A 22,930-nucleotide genomic window follows, 5' to 3' on the forward strand; every position below is an offset into this window, starting at 1 on the left:
CATACAAAGACTTATATTTAGGAACGGAGGGAGTATATATTTTTGTGGATATTGGGGGTGAGTGTATCACCACATCATTTGCTGATTTAGGAGAGGCCACAACGGGGTGTCTGTCATCAACTGATACCGAGCCTAGTGAGCGACTATAAGTGAACTTCATGAAAGAAAACTTAAGTTCAAAAAAATCGTAAAGAAAACTTTGCTTGACTGAAAAGGAAACTTTACGCTAGAGAATGTACTGAAACAACATGTAAAGAACACAGCAGATAAAGTTTGGCAAGGCTACTCGAGCAGAGATTTGACAAACGCTCTAGCAAGGTTGATTCTCTGCTTCTATATAATTATTATCTGCTTCCTGCGTGTTACATACATAGAATTTGCTTCATACCACTTGAAGAGATTACACAAACGCTTTGGCAAGGCTACTTGACCAGCCAAAGGCTCTAGTTTTTAAACCATGCCTACATCATAGCACTTTGTCTTTGTCTGGTTAAGCCGGCAGCGGTCAGAGAAGCTACATCTGCAGTGTCATTGTCAACCTAACACAACAAAAAGAAATTCAGGTACATCAAAGAAAGATGAGTGTATACAAGAAACAAAAGGCAGAAAAGGAGCAGCCCAAGGCTAAGCTGATCGGCGTCTTGATTTTGATTTCTCTTGATAGGATTGGTGAATAAAACACGTGTGGCACCATGGGTATTGCAAGATGATTTACTATTGAAGAGAGAAAAAGCATGAATCAAAGATTTAGTACAAAAAAGCAAGACGAATTGAAATCAAAAGCCAAGTCCAGACATGGTACCATGCACCTGCAGCTGAAGGGGTAGCCTTGTTCATTTTTTAAGTCGGTGTCCATGACTACATAAACAAATGCAGATGGTCAGAAAAGAAATAAGTTGGAGACCAGCAAGTTGTGTGGATCAGCACAAATGTAGGAAACACAGCTTATTTATATACCTCAGTTGGTGGTGGATCATCACAGACGCAGAGCATCATAAGAGTATACTGAAACAAAGCTAGTGCATCAATAGTGAGAAAGGAAGGGAGAAAACCTTGGTGAACAGACCAAGGAAGAAGCGCATGTGGTCAGAACTAAAAAAATCATATAGCCTACTCCAACATGGCTGAATAGATGGATCCCAAGAAAAAAAATACAAATCTACAACAACACAGCCGGATATCAAGATTCTTAGAAAGAATGCATAAACTAAAAAGCCCAAAAAGAATCATATCCCATTCCAAAAGTACTATATAAACATATCAACACTGTCAAGACAAACGTGTAAACCATAAGACCAAACAAACAATCTGACCCATGAACAAATAAAGAACACCACTAACATGACCCAACATACAAATAGCCATCAAGCATGCCCAAAATATAACTCATTTTAACCTCCTCAAAAGATTGCCTAATTGAATGGGAAAATAAAATAGCTATATCTGTCGGATAGCAAAGTTATGTAGACCCGACTCAGCTGGCCACGGACAAAGAGAACTTTGAAACCAAGATTTCTTCCCTGTCAGCTCGTGCACTACTATAACATGTGAGTAGGAACAGGATGACACCAGGTTGCAATCAAGGACCACTGAATTATGAGAATAAAAAATAAGTAAAAGAAACTACATACTGAGAAAACCCCAACAATTCGGCAATCCATTCCAAGACACGATAAATTCACAAGCCCAATTAGCATTATACCTCACAGCCGGAACAACAGTGGTCACAACACTTCCATATGCTGGCACAGAGCATCCAACTCTCAGTCCGCAACCTACATCCACCCGAGCAGAACCAGGTCAAACAAACAGGGAAGGGGGAAAAGAGAAAACTTCAAACAGGCTGCAAAAGGCTCATACCGAGACGAAGAGTTGAGTATGGACAGGTTGAGTGTAAGCTCGTGCACCAGCTGCGGTCCTCGTCGCCCACCCAAATGGGTCGCCATCCACTGGACCACCGTATGAGCCGCCTATGACGCTAGGCTGTCGTTGAGTCGCGAAAGAGGGTGTTGAGCGCGGCCGTCGCTGTGTCACCTCAGGATGCCGGTGAGGCCGGGTTCAAATAAGTACATACTATGTTTGATTGGATAAGCACCAACACAGAACAATAGTACACTGCTGTCATATAGCCAACCAATTACAATAGGAATTTGGTGTGGCGTAACTGGATAGTGAGCATGGTGGACAAACGCATGTGTTAACGTGATCTATATAGATACTCACAATCACAGTGCACCGCCCATCACTGTCATAGATGATCTCATCATCCAGGAACAAAGTCTTAATTATATTCCAACCATCATGGTGATGTAAGCAGTAGTATAGAAGTCTGAACCTGATTTGCTATAAAACTCATTCTTCTATCGGCAATGTTGCGATCTTCCAAGTAAAAAAATACTCTCGACTCCAAAGACTAACAACCAGCCTTTGCTTTACAGTAGAGAAATCGACACAGAAAAACTGAAAAAACCACACTTGTCTAACCTACTGTCAAAAAAGAGCATGTGCATAACCCATATATCCTAATAGTAACGCTACATCATGCAGGTTCATTAGAGTATTGATCATCATTCTTACTCCAGTATTCAACACCAACAATGAGTCTGCACCTACACCTTGACATACCCCTGCATGCAATCAATCTTAGCTCAATGCAACAGAGCATAGCTCCACAAGCAGATACAACACTGATACTGTAGGTGCAGAGAAAAAGTAGAAGTAGAAATAAAGTAGGTGCATAATTTAAATGTAAGTACAGAAATGAAGGTGAAGTATTAGTAGAAGCAGAAATAAACTTTAGATGCAGTAATCAAACTAAGTAGGTACTCCCTCCGTGCCTGGAAAGAAAACGTATAAGTTTGTTGGATTAACTTGGTCAAACTTTACATTATTTGACTTTGACCAAAATTGATATGCCTTCTTTTCAAGAACAGAGGGAGTACAATTAAATGTAAATATGAAATGGCGTTGTGTAAATTAACAAAGTGAGATGCAGGTATATAACAAAATAAATAATTTCTGTCATGATCCCATTATAGCAGATACATCATCAGCATAGGCTGGACTGGCAACATTCCAACCTAAATTTTTATGCAAGGTGAGAAACTAAACCAACCATGTGGAAGACAAAGAAATCAAACTTGCAATCTAGAAAACATGTTTGAGACATAATCATAGAGTAGAAATGTAGTTTTTTTACGACCCTAGGGAACTAATATGCGCAGTAGCAAACATCAATAAGCCAATCAACAGATAATATTCAAGAGGCAGAAAGGTAGAAGTAGAACCATGAGAGATTTTGTGCATGAGGTAGAACCAAAAATTCAAGAGGCAGCAAATGGCTTTGGATTTACTCTGAAACCGAGCATGTGCGATAGACTACATAATCTTTTTTTCCAGGAATCAGGATTGCATGCTCAACACACTATAATCTCAAAATACTTTGCAGCAAAGAAAACAAATACTCCCTCTGTAAAGAAATATAAGAGTGTTTAGATCACTAAAGATCACTACTTTAGTGATCTAAACGCTCTTATATTTCTTTACGGAAGGAGTATATGGTAGGAAAGTCGAGCCTTGGCCCAGTGAGACGGGAGGCATAGCTCGATGAGAGAAAAATTGCATAGAACATCCACACACTATTGTTCCATACTTCCATGGGCCATGGCCATATCTCTATGGTGGTTGCAGACTTGAGTCCTCCTTTACTAAACCTTTTGTATCTATCTAGCCTGCAAATCAGAGAATAGAAAGACGTCATTGAGCACTTTAGATAAAATTGCATTGGCACAGGCAATACCTAAGACTACACTCTGTAGAGTGCTAGTAGGTTAGAGACATTGGCACAGCTAATTGTATATTATCAAGCACTGATAGGACCTATCTGAATAGCAGAATAACTTCCACAATGAAAAGAACCGACACTTATATTATTGCAAGCCAAATGAACAGATGTAGGAAATCATAATTTGTAGCAAAAGCAAGCTAAATATTCAAACAGAGGATGGCTGATGTCATGGATCAATGAAATAAGTACGTAAAAAAACTAATGTTAATGAATAGGAGGTAAATCTGCACCTGAGATTGAAGAAAGGAAATAGGATGAGTTCATCTTTTATCTGCAGTAGCACATTTAGAAATAACCAGTCTCTTCCTCAATCGTGCAAGTACCCAGGAAAAAAACACTTCCAGCTCATTGGTGAGCAACCTTACTGAAGCTCCTACAAATAGAAAAATGCTGATTTTAGGAGGGGAAATGACAGCAATAACTATCAGGCATAGCTCGCTATAAAGTTGGTACCATTTGTGCATTTAATACTGAGAGCAGTTGCAGCGATAAACAAAATACACAGGAGTATATAAAAGCAGGTCAGTGTACACTAAAATACATCTCTACATGAAAACAAAAGCATGCAAAAATGTAAGTGAACAATTTAACTGTATTTCCTCTGCTTGAGAAACATTTCTCAGCTTTAATGATAAAAAATACCAGGATAAGAAAATTAGGATCAGAGGAAGCTACCATGCGAAGCAACTTTATCTTGATATCAGTGAAAACCAAAGCCTGAAAAATGGAAGAGCGCAGCATAACTGTATTCCTCTGCTTGAGAAATAGCTTCTTATTCAAGCGAAATGCCAAACATCTAGCACAACAGGACACTATAATTATTTTTTAAAGAATGATATCACACAAACAAAATATATATATCCAAACAACATATATACACGCAGAATGGTGAATGCGCCCGATAAAAATGTGAAGAGTGACTGGATACTTTCCCTAAACACATGTTGTTAAACCAACACTTGATCTGAAATAGCAACCTTTGGTCTTACATTAGGTACTTCTCATCTCTAACAAATAATGGCTGTCCATCTAAAACTGAAAGGAGGCTCAACTCTAGGAAATACCTAATCAACCAGGAAGCCTGCTTCTGTTTGCTTGTCCTCTTCCCAGTTGCTCCGCGCCATTCTACAACCACAACAACCCTGGGAAAACAAGGAGAAATCAGCGGAGGAACCAAGTGAATCAAGCAGGAAGCGAAAGGTATCATAGACTTTGCGATCTCATTGCTCTGCTCTTGTTGCTGTTGCCGAGATGTCGAGCTGGACACCTGCCATGCGCCTGGCCAATGTCCCTGAGCCCTTCACAAGGAGAGTTCCAAGCCTCGCACCTCCTTCCTCCCCGATGTCCACCGAGTGACTGACAAAAGCAACACCACCAAACCTTGTTCTTATAAAATCACAAATTTATGAGGATAACACACAAGAACTCCTACCCGAAGAGGGAGAGAACGGGAAGGTCGATGGAGAGGGAGGCTCGAAGGCTATGGCAGAGGTAAGGACGCCAGGGAGGGGGCGGGGAAAAGGGGGGGCGCGAGTTTGACGGCGGCGAGCGAGCCACGCCACCATGACCACGGCCTCCTCCTCCTCATGCATCTGCCCCCTGCCACCACGACTATCTCCGTACCCGGACCTCGGGGAGGATGAATCTGGAGAGTAGCTAGTGGGCGCCGGCTGGGGGGAGCGGTCGGAGAGGCTCTGGCCCGGGTAGCAAACAGGGGAGCCGGCGTCGAGGGAAGAGGAGAGGAGGGGCGGCGTGGGGGAGAGGAGGAGACGAGCGGGGAGAGAGGAGCCGGCTTCGTTGCTTCTTTTTACCCCTCGTCGGTCTAGGGTTCGATGCTTTCCTTACCCAGAATTGGGCAAAAGGCACGCCATTCTCTCGACCCCACACATAATGAGGCCCGCTCGTCATCCACTCGCAAAGCAGCCGTGAACGTGGAAAAAAACCAACGGCTGACCAATTGCCAGCAGTCAAAAAAGAGCACAGTAAAAAAATCGCACGGGCCAACGAGCTTCGCGCGCGCGGAGGCCTCAGGTTGGCGGGTAGTCTAGCAGGCTTTATATGTTAGATACTACATTATTAAGCAACCTACTACTACTTAAACAATCAATGGCGGACTGCTTCACCGTAGCTAGCTAGCTATGCATTGGACACGAGGAATGAATGCGACGCGAGGATCTCACGGCATGCATGCTATAGTACGCAACAATTTTAGAAACCGCCGCAGGGCAACGCATGCGTGCGCCGCCGCCTATGTAGTAGGGTCCGTTGAATAAATCAGCAAGAGAGAATCGCGGATTACCAATGCCACGCCTTTGCTGCGAGTCTGTAAAAAACGAGGTAGCTGTCTCCTGTGTTGGACTTGCACGGACAGCTAGGACAAAAACAAAAACAAAGCAGAGAGAGGATCCCCAGTCTAGTCCACATCCATCCCTTCCCACGCCGCCGCAACTCCCTCCCAATCCCTCCCACGCCACTGATGCATCCACCTCCTCCATCTCCGGCGACAGCGACGGTGGCTCCTGCGCCCGCGTCCTTGTTCTTCCTCCCCACATGCGGCGGGTCGTCTCCTCTCCTCTTGTGTCTCTGCGGAGGAGCCGTCGTGGTCGGGCAGCAGAGGACCGCCGCCGGCTGGAGCCCTTATCTTCTCCACGGCCAGGCACCGCCGACTGGAGCCCCATCTCTTCACCCCTCCGGTCGCCGTGCAGGACCGCAGCGTCCAACCTCCCTCCTCCTTGGCGGCGCCAGAAACCCTAGTCGCCCCCTCTCTTCCGCCCATGGCCATGGCCATGGCGAGCCCGCACGAGGTGCAGCAGGTCAGATACCTCCTCCCCCTTGTTTCTTCTACCGCTGGCCTTCTTCCTCCCTGCATCTGATCTGATGCCCGCGTGCGTGCGTGCGTGCGTCTGCAGGCACTTTCTCTTCCCATCTCACCTCCCCGCGTGAAGGAAAGGGGCCATGGGGAGAGATGCTGCTGCGGGTGCCAATTCAAGAGGGGGAGGGCCATCGAGAAGGCCCGACGCCATCCATGGAAGAAGGGTCATTTCCTCGATTCAGTCCATGGAGATGACACTGCTGCTGTTCGATTCAGTCCTTTTCTCCTCTCCCCAATTTAAACATGGACACATCCGTCTTCTCCTCTGATACTTTGTTGTTACAATGCCTGGCTAGAGTTAGAAGATATTGGTACGCTCACACATTTTCTGGTTCTGTTTGTATTTTTTTTTGAAGGCAATGGCAGTAGTTCTGCCTATTCATATTAGAAGAGGGAAAAGGAACCAAAGTTCCCAGGTGTTGTACAGAGCCTCAAGTACCCACGCACACATACAGAACCCAAAAACTAGAAAAAGAAAGAAACTACGCAGTAGCTTCCTTGAACAGTACAATGTCGTCTCTGGCCATAGCAGCAACTGTTTCGGGAGAGCATCTCTTTCCTTCAAACGTCCGCCTATTCCTCTCTTTCCAAAGATTCCAAGCAACGTAAGCAGCCGATGTGATCTGCGTGCAAGAAGTTGGGTTGTTGTGCAGATTCCAGATCCGTCTCCACCATCCCTTGATTGTCATTGCTGTTGAACCAACAAGTGCAGCCTCTGGATCACTTTGCTGGAAGGAAAACCAGACCTCCCGGGCAAATGGACAAGTGAGCGTCAGATGGGCAGCTGTTTCCAGAACTTGATCACAGAACATGCATTTGTCATTGTGTGGCCATCCCCTTGTCGCAAGCCGATCAGCCATCCAGTTCCTATTCTAAATCAGGAGCCACAGATGGAACTTTACCTTCGGCTCGGCCTTGATCCTCAATGAAGCATGCAATTGTGGCTCAGCGATGCGACCAATAAACTGAGCATTGTAAGCAGACGCAGCGGAGTAGCCTCCATCATTAGTGAACTTCCACCGGATGGTATCAGGAACATCAGAAAGGACAATGGGTTGCAGCAGCTCCCATAACTTGACAAGTTGATCCAGCAGCTCCTCGGAAGCAATTCTTTCCAGGCCCTTCATCCAGCGATTACCAGCAAGAGCTTCCTTCACAGAGAGCCTTTTCCGCCGTGCCAAACCGAACAAACCGGGGGCCACATCCACAGGAGCCATTCCCAACAGCCATCGATCATTCCAGAAACTTGCCCGTTGCCCATTCCCCAACGAAATCTCCGTGCAAGCTGAGAAAAGCAGCATGTCCGTGCGATCGCATGGGATGGGGGTGCCCTGCCAAGGCCTTGAATTGGGGCTCCACTCTAGCCAAGCCCAACGCAGCCGCAATGCCCTACTGAAGCAGGCAATGTCTTTGATTCCAAGGCCACCAAGATCCTTTGGGGAGCAGACCCTCTTCCAGTTGACAAGGCACTTGGCCCCTTTGCACTCCTCGTCACCATTCCAAAGGAAGTTTCGCTGAATCTTTTCCATTTTCTTTATTGCCCATTTGTCAACTGCAAAACTGGTTAAGAAATATGTGGCCATGGATGTAAGCACAGAATTTATTAGAGTGAGCCTTCCAGGTTTGGCCATCAGTTTGCCTTTCCATCCTTTAAGCCTTCCGGCCATGCCATCTATGAGAGGGAGGACCTCAATTCTTCTAAGCTTGCGATAACTGAGCGGCAGTCCAAGGTAACGACACAGGAGAGAGCCTGCCGTCCCACCAAAATCTTGGATAATATCCTGGAAGTCGAGCCCCTCGCACCTAACTGGATATGCAACACATTTCTGGATGTTGATTTTTAGACCAGAGGCCTCCCCAAACCTATCCAATATTGCTCTGACTGCATGCACCTCGTCCTTGATAGGGTTTAAAAACAGGGCCGCATCATCAGCGTACATACTTGTGCGAAATCTGGCTGCCTTAGGTCCCAGCTTAGTTAGAACACCGCCTTCCGTTGCAAGATCCAACAGTTTCCGAAGCGGCTCCATGGCGAGAATGAACAACATCGGGGACAAGGGGTCACCCTGTCTAAGACCACACATATGCCTGAAGGGCGGACCAGGGGTGCCATTTAACAAAATTCTTGAGGAAGCAGAACTCAGGATGACAGACACAATGTTTCTCCAGCGCCGACCAAAGCCAAAAGCAGACAAGGTCTCCAACAAGAAGCCCCAACCAACGGAGTCAAACGCTTTTGCAATGTCAAGCTTGAGGAAGATTAATGGCTTCTTCTTAGTGTGAGCCTCTCTGATGACATTGTGCACATAAAGGAAGTTGTCCTGAATACATCTCTTCTTAATGAAAGCGCTCTGGGAAAGAGAGACAAGGGAATCAAGCTCCGGGGCCAGCCTGTTGGCAAGCAACTTGCAGAGGATCTTGGCTATACTGTGCATCAAACTGATCGGCCTGTAGTCAAGAGGGCTGCCGGGGGCATCCTTGTTTGGCAAGAGCACAATATGAGCAGAGTTTAGAAGATTCCAATGATCAGTCCTGAGAGAGTGAACAAGATCAATAGCCTTCATGAGGTCACTCTTCAACATATCCCAACAACTCTTGAAGAAGAGGCCAGGGAAGCCATCAGGTCCAGGTGCCTTTTCAGAGTGCATCGAATCGATCGCCTCCTTGAGCTCATCTATGGAGAAATCAGCATCGAGGTGCGTCAGATCATGGTTTGGCAGTTGCAGAAATTCCCAGTTAAGCTTGTATGTGCCATTGAAAGGCACCCCCATAAGGCCCTTGAAATGCTACAACAGGATCTCGGCCTTCTCCTCATGTATATTAGTCTCAGTTCCGCATTCTTTCTTCAGGGTTGGAATGTGATTCTTTCGACGTCTCCCATTAGCACGCAGGTGAAAAAGTTTCGTATTTGCATCGCTAGTTCGGATTGTAGTCAACCTAGATTTTTGTCTCCATCTTGCTCTGTCAATGGCTGCCAATCCAAGCAATCTAGCCTTTAACAAGCGTCTTAGATTCAGCTCGGCGTCAGACAGAACCCTCTCGTCTTGTGCTACATCCAGGTGGAAAATGACGTCATTCACGATAGCCTCCTGCAGCCGCATATCAGACATGTGAGCTCTGCTCCACCGCTTGAGGGCGGCCGCCAATCGACAAAGCTTGGTGTGCAGAATTCTGAAAGCGTCATGGGAGCGCACATCCTTGTTCCAAGCCTCCTAAACTGTCTCCCTAAACCCAGGCAAGTGAACCCAAAAAGATTCAAATCTGAACCCATGGTAGCGCTTGGTCACCATCTTCTTGAGCAGCAATGGGATGTGGTCCGAAATGGCCGTGGAGGCAGGCATAAATGGTACTGGGGGAACTTGAGTTCCCAGTCACGAGACATGAGGATGCGGTCAAGCTTGGAGCAGGTGTGGTGGCTATTGTCACTGGACCAAGTAAATTTCTTGCCAATTAGCTGAAACTCTCGGAGTTCAAGATCCTCGATGACGCTTCTAAACCGTCCCATCATCCAAATGTTGACATTGGAGTTGTTCTTCTCATTTGCTCTCGCGATCAAATTGAAGTCCCCGGCAATTAGCCATTCATTCTGCGCCAAAAGCTTGATGTTGCGGATCTCCTGCAGAAATGCAATCTTGTCTTGATCCTCTTGTGGCCCATATACAACAGTCAACGTCCATGAGGAGCCATCCATTTTATCAGTCACAGTGGCAGACAGTGAGAAGGAATCTGGCGCAGCCGACAAGGGCGGAATTGTGAAGTCAGGACTACAAGCGATCAGGATGCCGCCTCGTGTGCCATCAGCCCCTTTGAACAGGAAATTATCCCCAAATCTAGGTCCCAAAGTCTCCACCACCAGACTTCTCGACATATCAGCGATCTTGGTCTCTTGTAGGCACACAATGTTACATTTCCAGGTATTGCATAAGTTCTGAATGGCACGACGACGTGCCGGGTTGTTCAGGCCCCTAACATTCCAGTTCAGAAGGTTTAAATCCATGAGGAAACTTGAAGCGACTCAGGTACACCCTGTCGGGGAGAATAGCAGCAAAAATGACACCCAGTAGACACACTGAACTGAACATTCAGAATTATATGCCCCTCAGACAGGCCAAACAGCATGATATAGCAGCAGCAAAGACTCCCCGAAATTTGTACACAACAGTCGATCCTCCATACCCCCAGCAAATACATATAATGTACTAACATGGTATCCAATTTAAACACTAAGGCACAACAGATCGGAACCAAAATCGGTTGCGGATCGCTTGATCCCTAGCAGCCTTGGGCTTGGACAGAGATGAAGTGGCAGCAACCAACGCCGAGACAGCCTCAATGAAAGAAGATGGCAGCTCCTTCTTGTACAGCATCCGGTAGCGCAGCATCTCTTCAGCCGCCGGAGGCCCATCATGGAGAACGATCCCCCCTTCTTGAGAAGCACCAACCTTGCCTTCTCCTCGGCTGTGAGCCCACGATTGGGCTTGGCCGCGAGCCTGCCGCTACAGCGGGAGGCCCCAGCCAACGACTCCGCACTGAGGAGGGGTGGGGAGGGCACGACCGCGGCGCCGACTGGCAGTGGGGGAGGGGGAGGCGGCCACTGGGGTTCCAGCGTCGGCAGCAGAGCGGAGGTGGAAGGCTGCGAAGCGGCGAGCAGGAAGGCAGAGAGGGCCTCAGTCAGCGCAATATTGATGGGAGCAGCAACAGCCGGCAGAAGGTCCAGATCCGCAGCAGGCGCGAGGGCCGAGTTAGCATCGCGAGCTGGGCCAGAGTCGAGGTCGAGGCTCAGCTGGGAGGGACGGCCCACGAGTTCGGCGCGACTGGTCAGCGTCCCAGCATCCAGCAGAAGACCAGGTTCAATGCGCGGGGCCAGAGGCGCTTCAGAGATTTCCAGCAGCTGCATGTCGCGTGCGTCCACATTTCGCAGTGCAGCCGTCCCCAAACTATCACCAGGGAGGCAATTAGCAACTGTGCCATCCTCAGCTGACCGGATACAGGAGCTCCCAACTGAGCCTAACAGCACCGGCTCCCTGTCGCCCAGCAGAGGCGGGCTAACGGGTGCTCCTCCCGCGAAGCGCCCATCCTGCCTGCCCGAACCGCCATGCCCGAATGGCGTCGCAGGTGGCTGGCCGCCATGCCGGTCCGTCGCTCCACGTCTGTCGCCGAAGCCGGCGTGGTCGCCGAGCTGACCACCACCGAGCTGATCACCGCGGGCCATCCCGCCGTCGCCCGATGAGCCGTCGCCGTCGTCGTTCCCAGGAGGAAAACGCAGGCGAGAATGGACAGGACCGCAAGAAGAGGGTGGTACGGCTCCATCCTCCTGCCGCAACCTCCACTTGTACCGCCATTCTTGACGACCGGAGTCCCCGCAAGAGCCCACGGGCAGGAGGCCGCCACTGTCGCCCCTGGACGTCGGGGAGCCATGGTAATCGATCACTCGATTGAGATGGATGAGCACGTTATATTCTAGCAGGCGCAGCGGCCCCGACCTCGGTGCTGGCTCGACGAGGCAGCCAAGCTCGGGGGGGAGGGGGTGGGAGAGGGGCGAGTCCGGCCCGACCGGCTCCTCCAACTGTAGCACACCGCGGGTCGCCAGCATGTCGACATTGTCCATCCACACCCAGAGCCTCATGCACGCCGTCTCATCTTCGGAGTTGTAGGAGTGATCTTGAGAGTCTAGAATCATGGACCGGTCGAAGAGGGAAGCCACCGCCTCCAGACTCCAAGCGCTACGCGGCACACGTTCCAGACAGACCCGCGCCTTGAAACACATGGTCACCGCCGTTGCATTCTTGAACCTTGTCCACGGCGTGATCCGGAAGGAGACCGTGCCCAGGGTGAGCAGGCCCGGCACCGCCAACGCCTCGTTCCGAGCCTCCAGGTCCTCGAAGTAGAGGAGAAACTCCCCCTGGTCGAACAGTGATGCATGGACACGCTCGTCCGGCACCCTGAACCGAGCAGCGAAGGCGCGTTGCACCTCAGAGAGAGCTAACGGAGAACCGCAGCCCACCACCACCGCCACCACCGCGTGCCCCGAGTGGGCGCGCTCAGTCTCCGCCACCGCCGGCAGACGCGGCGCCGCCGCCCGCACCACTCCCCGCCGCGCTAGCCCAGGAGCCTCCATCCTGGAAGAGCCGCGCACCGCAACCGGGACAGGAGAGGCCGCCCTTCGGGAAGACACCACCCCAGCCGAGCCCGTGCCCCGGTCCCCACACCACCGCGCCTTGTGACCGGCCTCACCACACAGCAAGCACCGGGCCTTGTTCCTGCAGTCAGCGATGCGATGGTTGGGGGAGAAGCACCTGAAGCAGCAACCCCTAGCCCGCTTAAAGAGAAGGGCGCGGAAGCGCTCGTCTCGCTCTTTTGGATGGGAATGCGAGTTAGGCTGAGAGTCACGAACAGGGCGACCGCCAGGACCAACGGTCACCCACCCACCGCCATCAATACCGCAGTCCCGCTCAGGGACCGTGATGATGGATTTGAGGCGAGGGCGTGGAGAGATCTGGGCTGCCTCGTCGGGGGAATCTCCAACCACTGTCATCAATGCCGTGGAGGAGGGCGCAGGGCTCAATAGTGCCTCCCGGTAGGAAGGCAGGCCCATGCGCGCAGCAGCATCGACCGAGGCGGAGGACGGGGAGACAGGTTGGCCCATGGAGACGGGCGCCGTCGCCGAGGAGGCGGCGGGGGAGCTAGAGCGAGGAGGTGGGAGTTATCTATTCATGTGCATCCTTAATTTTTGACTGAAACCTGAATATTCATCCATCCCTCATGGATTTCTGTTTCCTCTGACTAATAACAAACATGCAACACCATCTAAGACTGAACCAACGGATACACACATATTGACACCTTTTTGTCTCAGAAACAAGTAGATGCAGCAAATTGTCATCTTTCCCTCTCAGAATTAATTAGATCTACTTTCAACATCCACAAAACCAGCTCTTTATCGATGGTGCGGTGCGGTGCAATCAGTGTTCTTCCTAGTCAGTCCAAGGCCGTATTATAAGTGCGTGCAGGAAGTGCTCTTCTTAACTGAATATGGGCCTGAGTTTTTTTGTTTTTTTGCTGTTTACTAATAAATAGCAAGCTATATATGCCCGTACTTACATTTTTGGTTCACTGTGTAGCTGTCTATATGCATGCTTACATTAAGGACAGTATAACCGCACCTAATCCTTGCCCTCACAGCGATTTGCATTTTCGGCCGTTCGATTTGGCGATCTGGGCGTCCGTGGCCGTCTGATCTTCTGTGTACAGACGTCTGTCCCGCATGTGGCCCAGCTGTCCTAATGGGCTGCTGCTCTGGAGGCCGAAACGAAGAAACCTGGTAAACCGGGCCTGTTCGCCCATAAGGGGAGGGTGCTACGCTCGTGCGCTTGTTAATATTTTTTCTCTAAAGGAGATAGAGGGACGCGGGATACATAGGAGAGGGATCGACCAAAGGCAATGAGGATACAGACAGGGATTGAGCCAAGGCGATGCGAGGCGCGCGATTCAATCTACCGGAGTTGCAGGTGCGCGATGGGATCGGCCGGGGGCACCCACTACCACTCATATCCTCGTCGGCTTCTCCCTTCCCTCAGGCCTTCCATGCCCTCATCCGCCCATCCACCCCCGGCGGCTCCAGGAGGAGCACCACAACCGCAGGCATCGGCGGCGGCACGCCATCCACACCGCGCTCGCGCTCCACCGGCGGCCCCTTCAGTCCCGAGCCCAACTTGCCGCCGTCGGCTGCGGCGGCCAGGCCGCGCCTCTCCTTCCACCTAGGCTGCTTCCACCGGTCCCGAGATCCGCCGACATCAACCCGTCGTCCAGCACCGGGTGCCTAAGATCGGCACGCCTCCTACCGATGTGAGTTTCACTTGGAATTATTTTTTTCAGCTGTAGGATGAAAGTGAAATACGTTTGCCGAAATACATCTCTACTTTCTTCGTGATCTGGCAGTGTTCAGCGATTTTTGAATTCAGTAAAATAGCATTTTTTTTCAACAAGAGATGGATAAATAGGTCGATATATACTCGCAGGCAGTACAGTTCTGGGAATACTACTGCTAATGAATGTTTAATCTCTTCTCCACAAACTTGCTTCATAGGTCTTATTTCTTTTTTCAGAATCTTCACAATTCTGTTTGGTCTAATGTATACTTGCAGGTTTATCTCGATGAAAAGGCTCTTTCAATATTACGCAGATGCTTCAACTTTTTTTAATCTATAGTGGATATCGTCTAATACTACTTTCCCATTAACTGGTATTTTCATATGGCTGAAAGAATCAACTGCTAGAGATTTCAGAAATTGTTCAACTGCGTAGTTTTTGGTTATGTCTTTTTCGATCAGGTTTGGACTTTAACTCCCTGTTGTATGTATGTATATTAATTTCCAGTGCACAAAATTTAAGGGTTTAACTTTTTTTTGTTGCACTTGCTAGCGACCCGGACCAGTGCCATGGCAACGAGTGTGTCCCCCTACCACGACCTTCAACTTGAGTGGCAGATCCCACCATGACTTGGCAGTGCCGCTGGTGGAACCGGCGTCCGTAGGCGAGCAATCATCCAGATGGCCGTCACGCTTCCGCCCAACAGGTACTACTCCCTTTGTCTCATCTTCTCATCAGCTAATTCAACACATGTAGTTAGTCTGCCTCTTGATTTCCTGGTTCCAAGAACCCTGCCTTCGTCCCAAATCAAGAATGATATTCTTTTGGATCTGGATCAAGATGGGTTATATTGATCCCCGTCCCTCCAGTGAATATTTCTGTAAGAGAATTTTAATTAGGAAGAGTCGTTCTAGGTAGAGGAGTAGAGGCATTGTTTCCACGGGGCGGTAGTGAGGTGTTGCTGATTGGAGCACTATCAACAGTTCTTGAGCAGCATATCAAGGCAAAAGGTATTCCGTGTGCCGTGCATCTTCAAAAGAATCGTCGGATGCAGTATCCCAAAAAGTAGCATTGTGTAAAGATCTGATTCATCTGAATATAACATGAAAACATGGAAGATGGAGTAGACATGAATATCCTATGATCAGAGATAACACACTAATCAACATTCTGCATTAGATTACTCAGTTGAGAGATAGAACCTGAAGAAGTAAATTAATATAGATACATAAAAATTAGGCACTCCCTGTAACTCCTATCCCAAATAGGCAGTCAGACATCTTGGCATTCGACTGTTGGAGACGATGAGCTTGAGAATTGAGATGGTTCTGTTGAAGTAACGGTGGGTCTGAGCGGTCAGCCTGTTGACCGTCATGTCCATATGTGGGGTTGGCTGGTCCTGGACCTCTTTCAGCGGTAGCGGCTAGGCGACAACTAAAGGTCCTTCTCAAATTTGAGCTCCATTGTTTTAAGGTTCCTGATTTTTTGCACTCTGATGATGACCATTTTGGACTGTATGATTGATCTTGATATGGTTTATAGCTTCCTGCTACTACTCTTACCATCGTCCAGTCAAGTTCACCCATGTCGAAGCCTATTGACTAGAAATAGAGTAGTGTTGAAGAGAAGGTTTGATTGTACTATTTAATTGCTCATCAATTTCATTGTCTACTTTCCTCAGTTGGAAAACTTCAACCTAAACATAAACTGGTGGTCTATACGAAATAAATAACACATCAGTTTTCTTCTGAGTGATGCCTCATTTTTTATTTTTCTCAGCAGATTAGAGTAATAAGTTGATGGTCAATCTCTACTTTGTATTTGTATTTTTTTTATGAGATTGATTGAAGAAAGAATGACATCTGTGCAATATGTATGGGTCAACTTCATAATAAGTGAAAAAATGGCTTCGAACTAGGAAATCTGAAACTGTAGGGTTGTATAGACGTATAGTCTCATATTATTACTGTAGATTGTCTTATTTTATAATGCATTTTGTTTAGCGAACATATATTCCAAAATTTCTCATGTACTCTTTTTGCAGAGATGGAGAAAGGAGCTGATTGCAGGGCACTAAAATATATCTTGGCTGCCAAAGCTCCGTGATCACTTACAAATATATATTATCCATGTAGGCTGGGTTATCTGGGATCAATTACAACAAGGCACTTGGATATTGTTTATAAAGGTGGCATATTTTGTCAATTTATATACTTTAATCTCAGTGTGTTGATTTATTCATGCTATTCTGATGAGGATGGCATCAATGCCAGTTCATGGCTATGCAAGGCATCAATGCTTGATGATTGGTCATACAGTGACGTGTTACTCATTGGGGCCTTAATTTGCAACAGAAGTAGATGCAATAAGCTCTGAAAACTAAATTGTATTTGCTCATATGACACGAAGGCAATGGGAATTTCTTCGTGGGTATTGATCATGCTTGGCTTTCCCTGAGCTCCAACTATTCATGCTACTGCATATGATATCCAATAGCTATAGATGTTGCCATCATTATGCTATTAGACATAATCTGGATTACTCCCCTTTGAAAGGGTACAATATTTTTTTTAGTTCTTGTAACTTTCTGTAATGTTGTGACAGAAATAAATTGTAAATTCTCCACTTTGATTACTACCCAATTATGGGTAAGTTTATGCAAATTTAATATTCATGTTTTGTAGCTAGGTTTATTTAAATTTCCTTTTATTATATGAGCTTATGAGTAAAATTAATCGCCAAATGCCACATATTTACAAATACCGGTCATTTTATTGTAAAATGGATGGGCGCAGCAACGCGCGCCATCAATGATCTAGTTTTTACTAAAACTGAGTGTCCATCCATCCCTTTTGGTTCCAGTTCCTAGTATCAACAAACATGCAGCGCTTTGTGAAAAAAAGGTCTCACCCCAACTAGAATTCTACCAATGGACACACACACACAAAGACTGAACTATTTTTGGTTTCATTTGTATCAACTTTGATTAAACCCAGGACACCCTGTTTGGTTTAGTTTGTGTGAATGCAGCCACTGTGAGATGGTTGATTTGCAGTCTAGACAGCTCACTGGCCTCACCTGCCTTAATTGTATCACTGCTCAAAAGAGAGCAAAGTACTGCTGCATACAATCCATATGGCTTTGGCCTAGCTAGATAATCTGGATAGCACTTTCACGTCTTCACTAAGAAGTCTGGATAGCACACAATTGTAATCATACATTTCACATTTTGGTTCAGCTCATGTGTGCCATGGTTGAACATTCACTGAAACTAGACCATCCCTTTTGGATGTTCAATCTGTATGACTATGTCGCGCTTTATTGGTTCAAGCAAACTGAGATGTTGTATAACACCTGCTTCTTTCTTCGGTTATGGCCTTGTTCCCCTTCAGACTAGGGAACATAATTCTCCTTTATCTTGTTGATGATTTGATTTATTATTTCTCTGCGTTTCTCGTGTGTGCAGTCTATGACGGAGGCATTGGAAACCAAGTGAAGAGCAAGGTTACTGTCAAGGTACGTGCTTTGGAAACAAGTCACCATTTTTTGCGCCATTTCGGTGTTCGCCTGCTCAGTGGGCTCATTATTATTTGCCATATGCAATGGTGAATTAATTTGTCTGGCTCTAAAGTTGTGACGTTTTGGGGCGTGATAAGTTTGTGTGTTTTTCTCTATAAATCTGCTCTATCCATATGCAACGGTGAATTGATTTGTCTGCTCGGTGGATTAAGTGTCAATGCAACGTAACTTGTTTAAGAAATCACACCGATTCGTTTCTCTGTAGATATGCTCTATCCAGATCTCATTAAATGGCCCAATGGAGAGTTTCCTGATACTCAGGGTGTTTTTCTGTGTGAAGGAATGTTGGTCTTGAAGTTGAAACTTAAACAAGATGCTCACCCTTACAGCAATACCATGTGTTTTTGTTAATGATTTTCCTGTTCATGATGTATATTCTCTTGATCTGGATCTTTATTCTTCTGCATGTATCGTTCCAGTACTGTCTAACTCTTGTCAATGAGAATATGAAAGTCATGCAGCTGTCAGCACCATGGCCCTACATCCAAATCAATGCTATTAGACAGTAATATGTTCTGGCAGGTCTTAACCAATTCCAGTTTTCATTATCCAAGCATAGCACTTAATATTGCATTTTATCATAACCTCGCTGACTAGCTAATACTCTCTGAGAAGAAGGCTTACAATTTTTGTGTGAAGTTACCAGATTTGTAGGAAAAACAATCAACAACTACAATCCCTCCTCCCCTATTATTGTCTTCTTCTTCCTCTTCTTCTTCTTCTTCTTCCTCTTCTTCTTCATTTCTTTATCTCCTCCTATATCTAATGCATTTTCGGCTTGTGTTAAGGAATTCAAGAGGGAGAGAAGAGCCATGGAGGAGCTACTTCGGCTCACCCTGCCTGCTAGTACAGGACACCATGTAAGGTCCTCTGCTCTCTCTGTTCGCTTCTGTCTTTTTGTATTGCAGCACCCATTTATAAATAAAGGCTTCAATTTCTGCACTTAGTATATGTTATGATATACTCCCTCGGTCCAACTATGTAAGACATTTTGGCAAGCTAAAACAGCTTCCAAAAACATCTTATATCATGGGACGGAGTTCTTCCTCTTTGTGGGTGAATAAATAGATTACATCAGAGAAAGAGAGAGGAAGAAGAGAGACTTAAAACTGGAATAGAGTTGAAATAAACATGCTGAAGGCCATTTTCTCCTCTGCTAGTACCGTTTGCTGCTGCAATACCTAAGAGTTAAGTACCATTGGTAGCTAATATGCACTGATATGTGTGTGTTGTTCTGTTTAGAATCTTTTATGCCAAAGCTCTCTAATGAGATTTAAGGTTGTTATTAGATACTTTACAGCAGCATCCATTCTTTACAATAGCATCCACACTACACTCCTTGAGTTGGTTGTTTATGTGGATTTGGTGTTTGGCATGCAAGAGATTGACTCTTCACTTTCTTCACTAACCTTGCAAACACAAAAAGGAAAATAAAAGAATATGATGTGGAAGTGCTCGTGATGATATGATGCAACATGTACAAGTAGAACTAGTACTCTATACTTAGTATAGTTTTCGATATAGCTAGCTATCGGAGGGAGATTATTGAAAGCCAGGTTTCATTATATGGGCATTTGTAAATAAAAAACTATATTTCCCTTTTTTCCAAGTTCATGATTTGCAATTATAAATATGTAAGGTTTGATTCTTTTCTTTGCTCGGTTTTTTGGTACCATGTTCATATCAAGGAAATGTGCATCTCATCTATCTTGGATTTACTAGGCCAATTGGTTGTTGTTTTAGAAGGAGCAGCAACAGGCCGAGTGATGGTGGAGGTTGTGTGGAAGCCATGGAGGCGATGATGAACATGAGGTGGAGGCTGCTGCTCTTCTCCTCTTCGATTCGCTTCGACCCCATCAAGATCCGCTGCTCCAACCCCCATCAAGGCCCGCCCTTTCTTGGATTGGGTTGGCCCAAATATATCAGTTTCTTCTTCTTCTTTGCCCGACTGAATATAACTGTATCCTTCCTGTCTAGGAGTGACTACCAATTTGGTTGCTCATTTGCTCGCTATTGTACATGTTGACAAGACTTATTTCTATCAAAAGAATTAATAAAATTACCAGGATACTTAAATTGCTTCATGAGAATGGTTGATTGGGAATATTATGCTTTGTGACCTTTTGTACGATCATCCTAGTTTAGCAAGGCAACATTGATTTTCCTATCTGAATCTAGCCATGCTGTGAGCTCTGCAATTCACTTACTATTACCTTTTGTCCGTCCTGTGTGTTCAGTGATTTTTTCTTGATTGTGTACAATCATAATCCAGATATTTAGACAATCATAGGTTTGCCTATTGTTTGCGTTGCATGAATGTCAGTATCATGTTCACGCCATTTTGCAGCGTTTTGATTACTACAGAATGCACTGAATTTATATTAGTACTCTCGGCTAATTTGGATCAGATGGAGTAGTAGGTGTTTGTGTGAGATGCGAACTAGCAAGCCTTGAATCCTCAAGGCTATAGTGTGATTCCTCTGGTTCTAGTAAGCTATCAGTCGATGGCTAAGGAGTGTGGGAAATACAAGGTGGCGTGTCGGTGTCTATAACGCCTCAATTTTTTTTGCCTTGTCGTGCATCATCCTTTTTTTCTTCTAAAATGAAATAGTGCTTGTCGTGTTGCTCACATATGTAGAAATTTATTTTCTTAAAAGAAATGTCGACGCCTACTTGGCACTGACAGTGGCTTTATTCATTAGCATTATGCCAAGTTATCGCTGCACTGCCCTAGCATAGTTTGTAGACACTAGCTGCTACTATTCACAGTGAGAGTAAAATAGGGTCAAGTGACCAGGTAAATAAGTACAACAGGGTCAATTAACCAAGTAAAATACAAGTAAAAACCAAGAGAGTGAAATAGAGGCTGCACCTAATAATTGAGAAGCCAATCGATGAGCGTGTGGTCCATTCTGGATTAATTCAGTGACTGGGAGGTCATTCTCCTCTAGGTATTGATCATGAGTAGTAACTAGCTAGCTCTAGTGTTATGCATAGTGTCAAAACTGTGAAATTTTTAATCATATTTTTACGATGTTCTCTTTGAGATTTTTTTCAGATTCGAGATATAAGAAGATATGATTTGTTCCTCGGAATTTGGTGTGCTAGTTTGGTGTCTAGTAGTTTAGTGTCTAGTTATTTTTTCTGATGCATAGTCATGCGATTTCAAGTAGTTACATGGTAGTGTGCAATTATCTGGGGGTTCATGATTGATTCACTGTTTCATTTTCCTATAGCATGGCTATGTGGTCTCAAATTTTTTTATGCTATCATTTTGTGTTGTGTCCGTTCGAGAGAGACTTGACTCGCTTGTTTGGATATTATAGGCGAGCATGGGTAGAGAAAGAAACCCTAGCGGTCAAGGTTGTTACAGGCAAAGGGGACTCAATATGCTCCAGGGCCATGTGGAGTCGTTTGTCAAGCTGATGTAGCTTGGCATCAAGACCATCCAGTAGCCCATACACGGAGTGATGATCTGGGATCCCATGGCTTCCTTGGCTACAACTACTTAGGTGAGTCCCTGGTCTCTCTTTTCTCCCGTGGCTGCGCCAGGAACTAGCTTTCGAGCTATGGCCGTTGAGCCGATGATATGGTGCTTGTGGTCTTTGGTGATGGTCTTCTAGCCATCAAGTTTATGGCTCAATTGCCTGGAACTGTGGTGGTGGTCTCTTGCCACCATGATCTTGCTATTGTAGTCATCTTATGTATGCTGATACAACACAAGTTGTGGGTTGATTTTGATGGCATATATGGTCTTTTTTGCAAACTTGCTAGCAACTCATATTACTTGCTTGAACATATTGTGATAGTTGCCATCTGGTCTTGTGAAGCCTAAAGCGGTGCCTCTTTGGCTTATGCTTGTTGTTTTTCATTGAGAGCATCAGTTGAAGCTGAAGTGATTCTTGCCTAGGCATTAGCCACTGCTAGAGGGATCTGAGTTGTGTCCTGGGCAAGTCATGGTTTTCCTGGGCCCTTCAAGTTTGCTTCAAGAATAGTACATACTTTTTGTCCTTGATTACTATGTATAAAACAGAGAATGAAAAACTGCTTACCGAGACACACCTGATCCCTTTTTTTGCAGTAGTCGGTGTTTGTTCCCATTGCATGGTTTTGGAACATTTATTTTCACACAGTCATCCCTATCGCCTCTCGGCTATTCTGTTTCTATTTTGACAAAGATGTATTAGCAAAACCATAGTTAGTTGTTGATGGTTTGATGCTAATGATTTCTTTATTGGTTTTTCTTTCTGGTTTGCCGGCTGCTGTGAATCGTCGGCTTGGTCATCATGATCTCTGATCCATGTTTGGTGTATGTTCCTAGTGTTAATCTGATGAGAGGTCTTAGTACACAACTAACCGACTTCTCCTATTCATCTTATGAAACTTTGTTTGCTATTTAACACCATATCAGTTCAGAGTTGTCTTTCGTTGATTTGTTTTGGTTAACGCACTTCAGGCACATTCGAAACATGTGGTGTTGAAATTTTTGAATATGTTGCCTTGCAAAAGTCTTCTACCTCTGGCCGTCTAAGATATTATGTTTAGAATATAGTGCTTCTTAAGTTGATTTGTCATTCTAGCCAACTACTCAACATTGTCCCAGTCATACAAGTGTAGTATCTGTCCTCTGAACTTTAGTGTCCATCTCATCCATTACATACTGTACATAGAGTAGATCCCTTTGATGCTTAATTGAAACCACATTTTTGTAACTAAATCATGAAATCAAAGTTACATTCTCAGTTCAGTTAAATGTAGACCTT

The 22,930-nt window shown here is 45.9% G+C and overlaps 3 long non-coding RNA genes across 5 annotated transcripts; 2 read left to right on the forward strand and 1 right to left on the reverse strand.

Moving 5' to 3' along the window:
* Window positions 1-250: 250 nt before the first annotated feature.
* LOC123104993 (uncharacterized) lies at window positions 251-5,645 on the reverse strand. Of its 3 annotated transcripts, none has more exons than XR_006450620.1 (7): window positions 5,280-5,645; window positions 4,912-5,203; window positions 4,523-4,643; window positions 4,078-4,220; window positions 1,861-3,731; window positions 958-1,775; window positions 251-858 (listed from the first exon to the last, which is right to left on the reverse strand). It is a non-coding gene; the product is annotated as an uncharacterized lncRNA (long non-coding RNA). The 3 variants fall into 3 exon arrangements; XR_006450619.1 differs by lacking the exon at window positions 4,523-4,643 and having other exon boundaries at window positions 253-714; window positions 803-858; XR_006450618.1 differs by lacking the exon at window positions 4,523-4,643 and having other exon boundaries at window positions 253-858.
* Window positions 5,646-6,224: 579 nt separating this feature from the next.
* On the forward strand, window positions 6,225-7,132 carry LOC123105005 (uncharacterized). Its single transcript, XR_006450622.1, has 2 exons — window positions 6,225-6,660; window positions 6,757-7,132. It is a non-coding gene; the product is annotated as an uncharacterized lncRNA (long non-coding RNA).
* Window positions 7,133-14,148: 7,016 nt separating this feature from the next.
* LOC123105012 (uncharacterized) lies at window positions 14,149-19,033 on the forward strand. The gene is made up of 5 exons (XR_006450627.1): window positions 14,149-15,049; window positions 15,141-15,294; window positions 16,633-16,776; window positions 18,055-18,104; window positions 18,956-19,033. It is a non-coding gene; the product is annotated as an uncharacterized lncRNA (long non-coding RNA).
* The last annotated feature ends 3,897 nt before the right edge of the window (window positions 19,034-22,930 follow it).

The sequence above is a fragment of the Triticum aestivum genome, chromosome 1B (genome assembly GCF_018294505.1).
Source record: "Triticum aestivum cultivar Chinese Spring chromosome 1B, IWGSC CS RefSeq v2.1, whole genome shotgun sequence".
NCBI classification, from domain to species: Eukaryota; Viridiplantae; Streptophyta; class Magnoliopsida; order Poales; family Poaceae; genus Triticum; species Triticum aestivum.